Source organism: Schistocerca cancellata, chromosome 8, assembly GCF_023864275.1.
Source record: "Schistocerca cancellata isolate TAMUIC-IGC-003103 chromosome 8, iqSchCanc2.1, whole genome shotgun sequence".
Taxonomy (NCBI): Eukaryota; Metazoa; Arthropoda; class Insecta; order Orthoptera; family Acrididae; genus Schistocerca; species Schistocerca cancellata.
This window is the reverse complement of record NC_064633.1, coordinates 527,154,890-527,168,778: the sequence shown is the minus strand read 5'-3', so window position 1 is coordinate 527,168,778 and position 13,889 is coordinate 527,154,890. Positions and strand designations below refer to the sequence as shown.

At 47.2% G+C, this 13,889-nt stretch overlaps 1 protein-coding gene and 1 non-coding gene across 3 annotated transcripts in view; both read left to right on the top strand.

Moving 5' to 3' along the window:
* LOC126094534 (tyrosine-protein kinase Btk29A) overlaps nucleotides 1-13,889 on the top strand; it is a 366,017-nt gene that overhangs the window by 145,723 nt on the left and 206,405 nt on the right. The window lies entirely within an intron of this gene.
* Trnat-ugu (transfer RNA threonine (anticodon UGU)) lies at nucleotides 12,810-12,883 on the top strand. Its single transcript has one exon. It is a non-coding gene; the product is annotated as a tRNA-Thr (tRNA).

The window sequence follows — 13,889 nt, the reverse complement described above, 5'->3', positions numbered from 1 at the left end:
GTCTATTTCGATATCTACCATTTAGTCATGTGTGTGACAATCTAGAGAGGGAACTACAGTGCAGTCTTCCTCTGTGAAACAGCTTTGGAAAAACACATTTGTTATTTCGGCCTTTAGTCTTTCATCCTGTGTTTCAGTACCATTTTGGTCACAGAGTGTCTGGACATTTTGTTTTCATCCACCTACCACTTTGACATAAGACCAAAATTTCTTAGGATTTTCTGCCAAGTCAGTACATAGAACTTTACTTTCGACATCACTGAACGCCTCTCGCATAGCCCTCCTCACACTACATTCCATGCTGCTGTCAGAGTGGCCTGCGACGCGAGGCCTGTGTTAACGGTGGCAGCAGGCAGGGGCGTCCACCCACAACTCACACCCGGAACGTTGCCTGGCGAAAGGATTTGTCGAGTTGAAGGCTGAGGGTGCACCCAATAAAACGCTTCGTAAACAAAAAAAATATGTTTACTATTACTTGTTACAGCTTTCAATACCGAACACGGACTAAAATATAGGACAGTTCGGTAAAAAACTGATCACCTGGCAACCAAAGTCCCCACCCCAGCGGGAGTAAAACGGCCCCTGACGTGTTCGAGGCCGTCCCACGCTACACGGCTCCCTGAACGCTAATGTTTGATACCAGAAAAGGAGGCAATCGCTTCTGGGAGCTGTCAAAACGCCAGAGGTGACGAAACTGCGGGAGTGGGACCCTCACAACATGCACAGTTCTCAGTGTGCAGCTTCTCGACTCCACGTTTTTTTCCGTCAATACACACTTCGCACCATCTCCACCGTTTGTGTGCACTGTCAACCTGTGTTGCCGCGCGATCGGTTTTTCGCCGAACTCTTCGGTATTTTAGCCCCGTATTCGGTATTGTATCAAAGTGTGAGTGGTTCGGTTCTTTTTAGAATTTCATACATATATCCAGTTTATTTATTGATTTAGAAAATTACCACAAGGATAAGCACTTGTGTGGAAAGAGACGTACGGTCTGGCGTTACAAACAAATTGACTGTCGATATAGTAAAACCAGAATTATGCATTCGTTGTAATTTGAAGTTTGCAACACGCGACAACTTTTACCAAAAAATTGAAGCTAACAAAAATTAGTTGAAAGCTCTAACAATCAATAATAAATAAAATTTTCATTTTTGCTAAGTGTTTTACTGTGTTCACTGCCAGCCCTCAGCGCATGTTCGGTAACTTAATGTGGCAACCCTGCTGTTAAGAGGAAGCGATTCCCTTCTTAGCGGCTGCTGTTGAGGGCAGGGCAAGACAAGCATTTTTATTCCAACGTGCCATTTGCAACCCGTACTGCGTCCACGTGACAGCGACTGATATGAGTATTTATTTACCTTCTCATAGGTAAGCACACGTAATCTCGACTGCGAAAGACTCAAGTCGGTATTCAGACCGTCAATTGTAAACAAGGGAGGCAATTTGCACCGCTGTCGTCAGGAGCTTAGTACAGAGCTGATAAGTGCAGGACAATGGCTACAACCAGATTTTACCTGATTACAGGATTAGTGACCAAAGTCTAGAGCACGTCCCATCGTTTGCTAAGAATTTATATGAAATGGGACGATCAAGTAAAGTCAGTTTTGGGTAAGATAAAATGTAAGACGGCCTTGGAATAGTTCTCAGAAAGTACAGTCTGTAAAGTAAGCGTGACAGTAGTCAGCTAACGAACCGTGAGACGCTCCGCGGGCATCGTTATAGATCGGTAGGTCCCATAGGAAAACGTAACAGGGATATTTGGGACACTTAAATGGGGATCCTCGGATGAAACATGTAGTAATTTTCGCTTAACCTTGTTCTGTAAATTTGGAGAACATGTATTCGTGGAAGATTGACCATTGTGCTGCAGCCAACGTATATCTCACATAGAAATGCTGAGAAAAAGATAAGAACGATTATAGGATTACAGAGGCGTATAGAGAATCATCCTCCCCATGAACCATGGACCTTGCTGTTGGTGGGGAGGATGACGTGCATCAGCGACACAGATAGCAGTACCGTAGGTGCAACCACAACGGAGGGGTATCTGTTGAGAGGCCAGACAAACGTGTGGTTCCTGAAGAGGGGCAGCAGCCTTTTCAGTAGTTGCAGGGCCAACAGTCTGGGTGATCGACTGATCTGGCCTTGTAACACTAACCAAAACGGCCTTGCTGTGCTGGTACTGCGAACGGCTGAAAGCAAGGGGAAACTGCTGCCGTAATTTTTCCCGAGGGTATGCAGCTTTACTGTATGGCATGGAGAGCTGCATCGTACCAGTCTCAGGACTGAAGACGACGACGACGACAACAACAACAACAACAACAACAACATAGAGAATCATTTGTCCCTGCACAGTACGCGAGTGGAATAGGGAAGAAAGTCGAAAATACTGGTTCAATGTACACTCCGCCGTGCGCTGTAGAATGCCTTGCGGAGTTCGTGTACCGCGTAAACGTAAGCGCCATCGAAAAGTATCTGGATGTTCGAACTGTCAGTGGTGTACGGCAGCAACCAGCCAATTTGTCGATGGCTGTTGCTGTGCTGCCGTACAAATCGACAATTTGTATCACATAAAAGTCACGGTCTCCATTCATCTCTTAACTTGACAGAATTGCATATCCGGAGGTTGTTCGTGGGTATTTTCCGAATATTTTGGTACAGCGACCCGTAGTCTCCGGTCACTCGGTACTCGCATACAGAAGCATACTAACTACTCTGACGTGAACAAGTAATGGGGTACCTCCCAGTATTGTGTCGGACCTCCTTTTTGTGCAACGCAGTGCAGGAACTCGACGTGGCACGGGCTGAACAAGTCGCTTGAAGTCTCTTGCAGAAATATTGAGCCATGCTGTCGCTATAGCAGTCCATAATTGCGAAAGTGTTGTTGGTGGAGGATTTTGTACACGAGCTGACACCTGGACTGTGTCCCATAAATGTTTGATGGGATTCAGGTCGGGCAGTCTGGTTGGCCAGGTCATTCGCTCGAATTGACTAGAATGTTCTTCAAACCAGTTGCGTACAGTTGTAGCCCGGTGACGTGGCACATTCCTGCAGTGGTCTCCATGTAGCCGAACTTAACCATTTCCAGTCAGTAATCAGTTCGTTTGGACCAGAGGGACCAGTCCATTCCATGCAAACGCAGCCCACACCATTACGGAACCACCGCCAGCTTGCACAGTGACCTGTTGACAACTTGGATCAATGACTAGATGGGGTCTACGCCACACTCGAACCCTACCATCAGTTCTTACCAACTAAAATAGGGACTCTTCTGACCAAGCCACGGTTTTCCAGTCGTGTAGAGTCCAACATATATGATCACGAGTCAGGGAGAGGCGCTGCAGGCGATGTGCTGTTAGCAAAGACGCTCGCGTCGGTCGTCCATTAACTCTAAATTTCGCTGCACCATCCTAACGGATATGTTCGTCGTACATTGATTTCTGCGATTATTTCACGCAGTTTTGCTTGTCTCTTAGCACCGACAACTCTACACAAACGCCGCTGCTTTCGGTTGTTAAGCGAAGGCCGTCGGCCACTGCGTTGTCCATGGCGAAAACGCCGCTGCTTTCGGTTGTTAAGCGAAGGCCGTCGGCCACTGCGTTGTCCATGGCGACACGTAATGCCTAAAATTTGCTGTACTCATCACGCTCTTAATGCTGTGGATCTCGGTGTATTATATTCGCAAACGTTTTCCGAAATGGAATGTCCAACTACCATTCCACGGCGAAAGACTGTTATGTTCGTATTGCTATCCCATGACTTTTGTCACCTCGGTGTATAGACAGTCATTCCTTCCTTGCTCCATATGCGAACGGATTTGAACAGAAGAACAACAATAACATACTCTGCAAAATACTGTGAAGTGCAGAACAAACGGTACTTCCTGACGTAAACTTTATCAGAGCTTCTACCCATTTCATTTGCGTAAAGAGTGCTGATACAAAAACTTCTTAAACACCTCTCTGCTTGTCGTAATTAGCCTATCCTTGTCATCGCTTTCCTTACGAGAGAAATTCGTAGGTTGTTATAGGATATTCGCTTGAAACTACTTCTTGAGTAGTCTTTCGCGAGATAACTGTATTTCAGTGTCTGTCATCCAGTTGTTCACATGTTTTCAACATTTTCTTCATGCTTTCATCTGAGTCGGTAAAGCCTGTGAGTGTTCGTGTTGCTCTTCTGTATGTACGTTTAATATCCCCTGTTAGCTCTGTTTGGTTCTGGTCCCACACACTTCAACGATAATGCTGTGACGGAACCGACAAGTGTTTTGTAAGCAATCTCTTTTGTAGCATATTTTTTCAGTATCCGAAGTCTGCCATCCGCTTTCTCTTCGACTAAGCCGATGCGATCATTGTAATCGTTAATATAGCCAAGAATTATCCTTCGACCCTTCGCCACGCACCTTACAGACGCTTCACAATTATATGTAGATGTTGATGACGCAGACTGAACAGTGGAGTCGGCCCTTCGTGGCTAGCGACAAAATTTACGTAAAGACTATTTTGTATTGAGCGAACTACTTGACAGTGCCGTATGTTAATCAGCTCCTCTTCTTGTTGCAGGTAAGCGTGCGAGTGTAGTCGTTGGCTGCGCATTCCTACACTGGTAAGCACATGAGCCCCATTCTGTAATTTTTCGCTACGAGCAAAATCATCTTTAGCTCTTTTCAGTTGTTACCTGATATTCATTATATGTAGATATAGTTCTTCATCTTCACCTTCGCCTCTTCCCGTTTCTCAAAGGGGCCAGCTTATGTACAGGGTGAAGAAAAAATGCCGCACTCGGAGGTCAGCATGCGATTCCTCATCCAGATTCAAGACAGAAGAGAGTCTAGCGAAATCAGATAGGTTGCATTTTGAAAAATGTATGAAAGCGAGAAGCTGACAACGCTGTCGCATCGTGCTGCTCATCGGAGTGTACAGAGGAATGTATATCACCGCCCCACTACCGTACCAGCCGTCGCAACTCACTGATTAGACTGCTGGGATATCAGACTCACATCCACCATGGAGCCATAGTTCGAGTCCTCCTCATGTTCCTTTTTTATTTTTTTAGAATTTCGTTCCTTTGTTCTCGACGTTTATAAGCAGGAAATCATTTCGTCATATGACACTAGCCTATCATATGTCAGTGGGATCGATTAAACTGCATTTAAGTGTCTATTCACCGTGCAGTGCACAACCGTAACGGGGCCTCTCGAGTTCATGTAGGGCGGCTTCCCCATGAATACGTCGATATGCTTTTCATGCTGGATGCATCCGATAACCGAGCTGCTGCTGCTCGTGCTTATGCTCAGAGGCGCCATCCTGATAAGAATGTTTTTCGTCGCCAGGAGCATCACCTTTGGTAAGCTAGTAATCTATGTCCACAAGTAATAGGCAGAGATCGTCCAAGAACTAGACCAACTCCACAAACAGAGGACACGATTCTTGAAACCCTTCACCATCCACCGCGGCGAAATGCCCGTATTCTGGAAGGCAGTTCCAGATATCTCAAAGACTGGTTGCTGAAATGTCGTTAGATGACGAACTACATCCATACTGTAGTGGACTGACAAGACAGCCAGTCCACAGTGACGGGTAACCAAAAGGCACGCGTTTACACACGTCGGCTGGCGTTAGGTCTGAAACAGGATACGTAATGAATGCTATAAAGAAAAGTACGTAGCTACTGGAATACTTAACTTTAATCCATCATTTGTATACAGCATTCTGGATGATACAAGTGAGACTCTCTCTAGAAATGGTTAATGGCGCCTTGCTAGGTCGTAGCCATGGACTTAGCTGAAGGCTATTCTAACTGTCTCTTGGCAAATGAGAGAAAGGCTTCGTCAGTGTAGTCGCTAGCAAAGTCGTCCGTGCAACTGGGACGAGTCCTAGTACGTCTCTCTAGACCTGCCGTGTGGTGGCGCTCGGTCTGCAATTACTGACAGTGGCGACACGCGGGTCCGACATGTACTAATGGACCGCGGCCGATTTAAAGCTACCACCTAGCAAGTGTGGTGTCTGGCGGTAACACCACACATACAATTAGCCAGCCGGTGTGGCCGTGCGGTTCTAGGCGCTTCAGTCTGGAACCGCGTGACCGCTGTCGTCGCAGGTTCGAATCCTGCCTCGGGCACGGATGTGTGTGATGTCCTTAGGTTAGTTAGGTTTAGGTAGTTCTAAGTTCTAGGGGAGTGATGACGACAGATGTTAAGTCCCATAGTGCTCAGAGCCATTTGAACCATACAATTAGATGTTACCTCAACATCTGCGGCCACAAGACCGTGTTCTACTAGTACAGTGTTCTGAATGGATTTACACCAAGTGGAAGACAACAAAAATTTTATAAATAACGTGATATGGACTGACGAATCTAGCATCACCCGTGAAGGTAGTTGCAATCTCGCAACAGCCATTATTGGTCGAAGCACAACGTACATATCGTCCGTGAACGTGGCTTTCAAGCACGCTCTGGGCGTTAACATGTGGGCTGGAATCGTGGGTAGGAGTGCTTTTGCGCCCTTACCTGTTGACGGACAAGGTGAATGCGCTCCTGTATCGTATGTTTCTTTGCATTACTTAGGCTGACGCGTTAGAAGACTTTCCACTTGGTATTGGGCGACAGCTACGATTTCAACAGGATGGTACACTGCCACACTTTGAAATGAATGTACGGACCTATTTAAATGAAGAATTTACAGGGAAATGGATTGGTCGTGAAGGTAATGTTCTGGCCTCCACGTTCCCTGGACCTTAGTCCACTAGATTTTTATTTGTGGGGACACTTGAAGGAATAAGTTTATAGCACTCCACCCGTGGATGTACAAGACCTAATAGCTCGCGTGCATGCCGCTTCGACAATGGTGGATGCAGGTGTGTTGCATAGGATCCAGCAAAGTATGATTCAACGAGTGGCGAAGTGTTTGCAGATGCGAGGTGGTCGCTTTGGACGTCATCTCTAAAGTGAATGTTGGTCGTACGTGTACTACCAGGTCTGTGAAGATAATCCTGGATGTCAAACGTACAGAATGCAATTATTGTGGGTAGCGTAAAGCGCACTCGAGTGTAGTCTGCCAATCGTGTTTTTTGTTCCTCTTTGGATGCAGACGATGTTACTGTATTCACTGGTGTTTTCTATTTGCTTTACTTGTGTCCTGGACGTCTATTTGCTGTATTTGTATCGTGGACGAAACAGTGGTCATTTACGTCTGTAAGGAGTTCATATTATCTCTTTAGTGTTTAAATAAAGGTAACAGTAACAGAAAGAAATACGCAAGACACCGCATTGTGGAGGTGTAAATAGGATACAGTTCGATGCTTTGACTGAAAAAAAAGTAAGTTTGGTGCCAGCGCGACACAAACATTGCCTCGTCTCACTGGTTCAATGGGACAGCTCTGTCACGGCGCAGAATTCGTGCTACCTGTTCCTGACCACGCTGCACGCGTAACAGTGTTGCAAGACCCCGGTTTTTAATCGCATTTTTGTTGAAGTTACTCGCGGGACTATATTTGCTCGTACATTCTTGTCTTGAACTGCGATGAGGAATCGCATACCGACCGCCAAGTGGCGCGTTGTTTCTTTACCCTATATATGTACATTTCCAATGTTTGTGAGAGGTGACCCCCCTTCCGCCAACACTCGCCTTCAAACGGAATTTGTGTACCCCGCCTGCCAGCGATTATTCATGAATCTCATTTTCAACTGTGTTAACGTTTTCTAAATGTTTGCGTAACATATATCGGAGGCGAGACGTGGGTGCAAGCCTTCTATTTACCTAGCTGTATGGGGAAACCCACTTCAAAACCACATCCGAACTGGCTGGCTTATCAGCCCTCGTCGTTAAACCGCGAGGTGGATTCCATCTGGGGTTGGCTCGCCTCGCCGACTCCCGGAAGCGAAACACTGAAGGGCCCCGCTATTCGAGGGGGCTTATACACTGACGTTACAAAATTCGTGTGATATCTCCTAAGACCGTGTCAGACCTGTTACCCGCAGCAAGTCGACGTAGCACGAACTCAACAAGTCAGCAGGAAGTCCTCTGCAGAAATACTGCGCCATGCTGCCCCTGTAGCCGTGCATAATTGTGAAAGTGTTGCCGGTGCATGATTTTGTGGGCGAACTGACCTCTCGGTTATGTCCCATAAATGTTCGATGGGATTCATGTCGGGCGATCTGGGTGGCCAAATCATTCGCTCGAATTGTTCAGAATTTTCTTCAGATCAATAGCGAACAACTGTGGCCCGCTGACATGACATCGTAGTTTGAGTACATGAAGTCCAATAATGGCTTGAAATAACCTGCAAGTAGCCGATCATGGTCATTTCCAGCGAGTGATCTGTTCAGTTAGGGCAAAGTAGATTCTGCGTAAAAACAGCCCAAACCTTTATGGAGCGATCACCAACTTGCACAATTTCTTGTTGATAACCTGGGTTCATGGCTTCGTGGGGTTTGCGCCACACTAGAACCCTGTCATCAGCTCTTACCAACTGAAATAAGCAGCCTTCTGACCAGGCCACAGTTTTCCAGTCGTCTAGTATCCAACCAATGTTGTCACGAGCCCAGGAGAGGCGCTGCAGACGATGTCGTGCTGCTAGCAAAGGCATTCTAAATTTCGCCGCACTGTCGTAATGTATACGTTCTTCGTACGTCCCATGTTGATTTCTGCGGCTATTTCGCGCGCTGTCGCTTGTCTCTCAGCACTGGTAACTCTACGCAGACGCTGCTGGACTCGGTCGGCAACTGAAGGCCGTCGGCCACTGCGTTGTCCATGGTGAGAGGTAATGCCCGAAATTTGGCGTTCCCGGCACACTCTTGAAACTGTGGATCTCGGTATGTTGAATTCCGTAACGATTACCGAATTGGAATGTCCCACGCTTCTAGCTCCAACTACCATTTCACGTTGATAGTCTGTTAATTCCCGTCGGAAACGTTTAACATGAATCATCTGAGTACAAAAAAACAGCTCCGTCAATGCACTCGCATTTTGTCTACTTTGTCTACGCGATACTACCGCCATCTATATATGTAGACATCGCTATTCCATGACTTTCGTTATGTCACTATCAATCTATGACGAGACGTCCGTTGTTGTTGTTGTTGTTGTGGTCGTCAGTCCTGAGACTGGTTTGATGCAGCTCTCCATGCTACTCTATCCTGTGCAAGCCTCTTCATCTCCCAGTACCTACTGCAGCGTCCGCAGCTCGTGGTCGTGCCGTAGCGTTCTCGCTTCCCACGCCCGGGTTTCCGGGTTCGATTCCCGGCGGGGTCAGGGATTTTCTCTGCCTCGTGATGACTGGGTGTTGTGTGATATCCTTAGGTTAGTTAGGTTTAAATAGTTCTAAGTTCTAGGGGACTGATGACCATAGATGTTATGTCCCATAGTGCTCAGAGCCATTTGAACCATTTGAACCTACTGCAGCCTACATCCTTCTGTACCTACTGCAGCCTACATCCTTGTGAATCTGCTTAGTGTATTATCTCTAGGTATCCCTCTACGATTTTTACCCTCCACGCTGCCCTCTAGTACTAAATTGATGCCTCAGAACACGTCCTACCAACCGATCCCTTCTTCTAGTCAAGTTGTGCCACAAACTCCTCTTCTCCCCAATTCTATTCAATACCTCCTCATTAGTTACGTGATCTACCCATCTAATCTTCAGCATTCTTCTGTAGCACCACATTTCGAAAGCTTCTATTCTCTTCTTGTCTAAACTATTTATCGTCCACGTTTCACTTCCATACATGGCTACACTCCATACAAATACTTTCAGAAACGACTTCCTGACACTTAAATCAATACTCGATGTTAACAAATTCCTCTTCTTCAAAAACGCTTTCCTTGTCATTCCCAGTCTACATTTTATATCCTCTCTACTTCGACCAACATCAGTTATTTTACTCCCCAAATAGCAAAACTCCTTTACTACTTTAAGTGTCTCATTTCCTAATCTAATTCCCGCAGCATCACCCGACTTAATTCGACTACATTCCATTATCCTCGTTTAGCTTTTGTTACTGTTCATCTTATACCCTCCTTTCGAGACACTGTCCATTCCGTTCAACTGCTCTTCCAAGTCCTTTGCTGTCTCTGACAGAATTACAATGTCATCGGCGAACCTTAAAGTTTTTATTTCTTCTTCGTGGATTTTAATACCTACTCCGAACTTTTGTTTCCATTACTGCTTGCTCAATATACAGATTGAATAGCGTCGGGGAGAGGCTACAACCCTGTCTCACTCCCTTCCCAAGCACTGCTTCCCTTTCAAGTCCCTCGACTCTTATAACTGCCATCTGGTTTCTGTACAGATTGTAAATAGCCTTTCGCTCCCTGTATTTTACCCCTGCCACCTTCAGACGCCGGTATAAGCCCGCTATTCGCCTTACTGGATGTTGAAAACAGCTCTGGAAGGCACGTCGAGGGTGGCCTGCCGGTGAGCCCTCGCCGCTAAACCGCGAGGTGGATTCCATCTGGGACCGGCTCTCCTCGCCAAATACCGGAAGCGGTGCGTTAAGTCCGCTCCGCTATGCGAGCTGCTTATGTGTACGTTTGATTGTTCTCAGTATTTTAGCGAAAGCTCGAATGGAACGTCGGTAGTCTGTGCAAAAGGAGCTACACGCTGCTCTCGCTAAACAGTTAGCGCGGAGACCATCTGTGCAGTTAGGTGCCGTCGCGCCGGAGCCGTAATATGGCGAGAGTGTTCCTGTAAGACTGGGCCGTTGTAATGGGCGCCTGTTGTTCGCACTCGACGTGTTTTACTGCCGCGCCGGTCATAACACTCGGCGATATGACGCGTGTGCGACCTCGTCGAGTTCTTTACGCCGGCGCAGCAGCCGCGCGGCACGAAATTCGCGGAATGACATCAGTCGCGGCCTTTAATTGCCGCTCGGCTGCGAGGAGGCCGCGAAAGGCGCGCCTAGCCCCGGAGACGGCCGCCGTTAACGAGGTGGCGACGGGCGCTGAGACCTGCGGCCGGGAGGGAGTTGTGTGCGCGGCCAGCCGGTGCTGCGCTGCGGCTGTGAGGGCCCTTACGGAGTGCCGGCCCCCAGCTGGCCTCCTTCCGGTTAATCAGCTACCGACTTTGCTCGTTGTCGAGTAACATTTGCTGCTGCCGCACGCGATTCTCTCCATGTATACTAACATGGTATCTGTTCTTTCGGACATGTCCGAAAGATACCACTTAGTATACAGGGTGTTACAAAAAGGTACGGCCCAACTTTCAGGAAGCATTCCTCACACACAAAGAAGGAAATTATATTATGTGGACATGTGTCCGGAAACGCTTACTTTCCATCTTAGAGCTCATTTTATTACTTCTCTTCAAATCACATTAATCATGGAATGGAAACACATATCAACAGAACGTACCACCGTGACTTCAAACACTTTGTTACAGGAAATGTTCAAAATGTCCTCCGTTAGCAAGGATACATGCATCCACCCTCCGTCGCATGGAATCCCTGATGCGCTGATGGAGCCGTCCACAATACGAGCATGAAGAGTCTCTACATTTGCGTAGACAAGAGCTTTCAAATGCCCCCGTAAATGAAAGTCAAGAGGGTTGAGGTCAGGAGAGCGTGGAGGCCACGGAATTGTTCCGCCTCTACCAATCCATCCGTCACCGAATCTGTTGTTGAGAAGCGGACGAACACTTCGACTGAAATGTGCAGGAGCTCCATCGTGCATGAACCACATGTTGCGTCGTACTTGTAAAGGCACATGTTCTAGCAGCACAGGTAGAGTATCCCGTATGAAATCATGATAACGTGCTCCATTGAGCGTAGGTGGAAGAACATGGGGCCCAATCAAGACATCACCAGCAATGCCTGCTCAAACGTTCACAGAAAATCTGTGTTGATGACGTGATTGCACAATTGCGAGCGTGCGGATTCTCGTCACCCCACACATGTTGATTGTGAAAATTTACAGTTTGATCACGTTCGAATCAAGCCTCATCCGTAAAGAGAACATTTGCACTGAAATAAGGATTGACACATTGTTGGATGAACCATTCGCAGAAGTGTACCCGTGGAGGCCAATCAGCTGCTGATAGTGCCTGCACACGCTGTACATGGTACGGAAACAACTGGTTCTCCCGTAGCACTCTCCATACAGTGACGTGGTCAACGTTACCTTGTACAGCAGCAAGTTCTCTGACGCTGACATTAGGGTTATCGTCAACTGCACGAAGAATTGCCTCGTCCTGGAAATCTGTCTTGATACAAACGTACCGCGCCACGGCTATTGCCCCGTGCTAATCCATACATCAAATGGGCATCTGCCAACTCCGCATTTGTAAACATTGCGCTGACTGCAAAACCACGTTCGTGATGAAAACTAACCTGTTGATACTACGTACTAATGTGCTTGATGCTAGTTCTGTAGAGCAATGAGTCGCATGTCAACACAAGCACCGAAGTCGACATTACCTTCCTTCAATTGGGCCAACTGGCGGTAAATCGAGGAAGTACAGTACATATTGACGAAACTAAAATGAGCTCTAACATGGAAATTAAGCGTTTCCGGACACATGCCACATAACATCTTTTCTTTATTTGTGTGTGAGGAATGTTTCCTGAAAGTTTGGCCGTACCTTTTTGTAACACCCTGTATATATAGTTAAGGCTCACCGGCCACTTGACCATCTTCTTCTTCTATGCGAATGCAGAAATTTTGCCCGAACTCTTACGGGAATCGGCAACGCGCCGCGAGTAAATGCGTATAATGGGCGGGAGCAATACGAATGTGGTGCGGCACAATACGTTGAGAATGTGGGTTTCGCCGGAGGCGTGCCAGAGATAAATCTCTGCAGTCGCGCTATTCTCTGTGTCCTCGGTGGCTCAGATGGATAGAGCGTCTGCCATGTAAGCAGGAAATCCCGGGTTCGAGTCCCGGTCGGGGCACACATTTTCATCTGTCCATGTCGACGTATGTCAACGCCTGTAAGCAGCTAAGGGTGTTCATTTCATTGTACGATTCTCTCTCATTCATTTCGGGAAATAATTCCCACTGTCGAGTGCGTTATCGTTTATTACGACTTTCACGCGTGATGCTTTTCGATAGTTACATTTTACAATAAGAGCGTCACAATAATTCAATAGCTCACACGCCGTAAAAACCACACATAAACGCATAATACACGAAAAACGCACTTGGAAGAGGGAATTATTTAGCGAACCACTTCGTGCGGGGAATTAAAAAAAACGTGACCGACAGCAGGAAAAGTTACTTCATAACAAACAAAATACACTCCTGGAAATTGAAATAAGAACACCGTGAATTCATTGTCCCAGGAAGGGGAAACTTTATTGACACATTCCTGGGGTCAGATACATCACATGATCACACTGACAGAACCACAGGCACATAGACACAGGCAACAGAGCATGCACAATGTCGGCACTAGTACAGTGTATATCCACCTTTCGCAGCAACGCAGGCTGCTATTCTCCCATGGAGACGATCGTAGAGATGCTGGATGTAGTCCTGTGGAACGGCTTGCCATGCCATTTCCACCTGGCGCCTCAGTTGGACCAGCGTTCGTGCTGGACGTGCAGACCGCGTGAGACGACGCTTCATCCAGTCCCAAACATGCTCAATGGGGGACAGATCCGGAGATCTTGCTGGCCAGGGTAGTTGACTTACACCTTCAAGAGCACGTTGGGTGGCACGGGATACATGCGGACGTGCATTGTCCTGTTGGAACAGCAAGTTCCCTTGCCGGTCTAGGAATGGTAGAACGATGGGTTCGATGACGGTTTGGATGTACCGTGCACTATTCAGTGTCCCCTCGACGATCACCAGTGGTGTACGGCCAGTGTAGGAGATCGCTCCCCACACCATGATGCCGGGTGTTGGCCCTGTGTGCCTCGGTCGTATGCAGTCCTGATTGTGGCGCTCACCTGCACG